This window comes from Benincasa hispida, chromosome 11, assembly GCF_027475165.1.
Source record: "Benincasa hispida cultivar pf3 chromosome 11, pf3_genome.v1.1, whole genome shotgun sequence".
Classification (NCBI taxonomy): Eukaryota; Viridiplantae; Streptophyta; class Magnoliopsida; order Cucurbitales; family Cucurbitaceae; genus Benincasa; species Benincasa hispida.
Genome location: NC_143488.1, coordinates 49,231,688 through 49,234,812, shown reverse-complemented (window position 1 = coordinate 49,234,812; position 3,125 = coordinate 49,231,688).

Sequence of the window (3,125 nt, the reverse complement as noted above, 5' to 3'; positions counted from 1 at the left end):
ACGAATGCTCGAACACGAAAACCTCGAACGCTCAAACAACACAACTGCTCCACAGCACGAACACTGCACACTCGTCCTCTGTGATCGCCTCGATCACGAACTCCCCAACAGCACTAACAGCCTCCACAGAACCTCGACGGTGTCGAGTTGAGTATGACACCACCAAGAAGGCTACCTTAGTATTCTCGGTGTGAGAATCCAAAGGGTGGGCTCTGTATGGACTTGGATTGAGGCAGAAGAATGGAGGAAAACACCAATCGTGTAAACGATTAATTAAGTGGGAGAAGACTGAACCTATCATATAGGTCGATGCTCGATCATTTAGCAAAATCTAAGTAATCGTCTAGCAAAAGCTAAGTGATCGTCTAGCAAAAGCTAAGCGATCGTTTAGTTCATTGCTTAGCAGCGTGTCTGTCGCTTACAAATACTACACAATCGTTTACTTTTGTCAAGCTGTCATTTAGTAAATCCATATTTACTTGACAAGCTCCGTGAGATTTTTATTCCGAGAGAGAAATCTCAAAATCAATTTTGACAAAAAAACTTACTAAAATTAGGAAAACCATTTTCCTTTTATCTCACGGTTACCATGAACCACCAATAACCTCCCACTCAATTGGTTATTAGAGAAAAATATTTAATAATCCAATAATTAATATTAAATATAAATGATAACCAACTTATCATACTATATTTATAACCTATAGTTCTAATATTTCATCTCATGAAACATATAAACCATAGTTCTTTTTCTATTCCATGGCACTTAATGTAAATCTCATTTATATTAATCTTCCACTAGATATATCTCATATACCATATCGATTATATCATATATAATCAAATTACCACTTGTCAATTTGAACATTTCAAATCGACACCAAGAATTGATCCTTAACTGAATCCATTGAGCTACCAAGGGGACCTTATGGACCTATAGCTCGAAGCTCCAACGGTACGTGAATAACTGACTAAACTCTTTAGTCATGGGATCCACCATTCATTAACTGCCAGGCACTCCACTAAAGACCGACAGCTGAACTCTCTTTACCACAGATATATTATGTGTCCATCATAACCAATCAGCAGTGCAACAACCCTTCACAGATCGCTTGTAAGTACAGCTGGGCCAATAACCGTTATGCCCCTGTAGTTACATTTAACTCCTTAAGTACCACTGATCCATCTAATGAACATAAGTCATAGTCCTACTATGACCGAGTCTTCCCTTCCAAAGAGAAGTTGTGGCCACTATGTTCAAGCCCTGGAATCAGCCCTTAAGGGAGCAATCTCTCTACTTATCTTTGCTTTGGGAAATGAGTGAATTCCATCTTGTAGATTGAGTTCCCAGCTCCTAGATGAGACAAGTCCCCAAAAAGGTAGGCATGTTGAGTTGGAAATCTGGCCACTCTTACCTATATTAATCGAAGGACCGCCCTCAAAGGAAAGAGTTCCCAAAACACTTAGGATTGAGGTCGTGTCACCTATGGTCATTTAAGTGAGATGTAAGTCTCTAGTATCAACGGCGTTATATATAAAGTCTAATCATCTCGTGGTCTGTGTCTTATACAAACTCTTTGTATAGGACACCCCCACTCACATGTCTCCACATGAATGGTTAGGATCTACCATCTGTAGTAGTTTACAACACTTATAAACCTCTACAAAGCGGGCCGTATCCATAGCGTCACCAAGATCAGGTATCCCACCTTAATCCTTATACTATAGACCTATTTAGGTTATCATCACTTAAGGCATGATCCACTTGTATATCACATATACATGCTTAAGTTCACATAAGATAACCATGGAACTTTGTTTATTAGATATGAGTAAATGTCAGATTTAAATAAGAATTATTTTATTCATCAAATAATGTGTACCATTACAAACAATGAGACTCCGAGAGAATTAGGACACCAATCTCAACAATCTCCCACTTGTTCTAATGACTCGGGAGACTAATGTACAATATACAATAAACTAGGGTATACCCCAGTATCATCTCTCACTTGCCCTAGACAAGATGTTGCATGTCTCGCAGACCCAGACTCTTCAGGTGACCTTCGAACACTTTTAGTTGTGAAGGCCTTTGTAAAGGGATCAGCAACATTGTGCTCCAATGCGATCTTCGTGACTATCACATCACCTCAATGCACAATCTCCCTGATCCGGTGATATTTTCGTTCGATGTGCTTACCCCGACGATGACTCCGAGGCTCCTTCGAATTTGCCACAGCCTCGCTGTTATCACAATAGAGAGTGATAGGCAATTCTATATTTGAAACAACTTCCAAATTTGAAAGGAAATTCCTCAGCCAAACAACATCCTTAGCTACTTCACAAGTGGTTACGTATTCGGCTTCCATAGTGGAGTCCGTGATGCATCCTTGCTTGATGTTTCGCCAGACTACAACCCCTCCATTCAGAGTGAAAACTGACCCCAATTTTGATTTGCGAGAATCTCGATCGGTCTGAAAGTCAAAGTCCATGTATCCTGTAAGGATCAGATCCTTATCTCCATACACGAGCATGTAGTCCCTCGTTCTCCGAAGATACTTGAGGATCGTCTTGACCGCCATCTAATGATCAAATCCTGGATTGGACTGATATCGACTGACAATCCCTATTGCATAGCAAATGTCGGGTCTGGTACACAACATTGCATACATAAAACTTCCTACAGCTGAAGCATAGGGAATCTATCTCATTTCCTCAACCTCTTGAGGTGTCTTAGGAAATTGATCCTTAGACAAAACGATTCCATGTCTGAAGGGTTACAAACCCCTCTTGGAATCTTGCATCCTGTACCTGATCAACATTTGATCAGTGTACGATGCCTGAGACAGGGCTAACCATTTATTCTTACAATCCCGAATGATCTGGATCCCAAGAACATACTATGCCTCACCCAAATCTTTCATTTGGAACTAAGCAACTAGCCAATTCTTAATGTTAGTCAGATACCTTACATCATTTCCAGTGAGTAGGATATCATCCACATACAGTACCAGGAAAGCTACTGAGCTATTGATGATCTTCTTATATACACAAGGCTCATCAACGTTCTGATCAAAGCCAAATGACTTGACAATGGTGTCCAATCTAATGTTCCAAGATCTAGA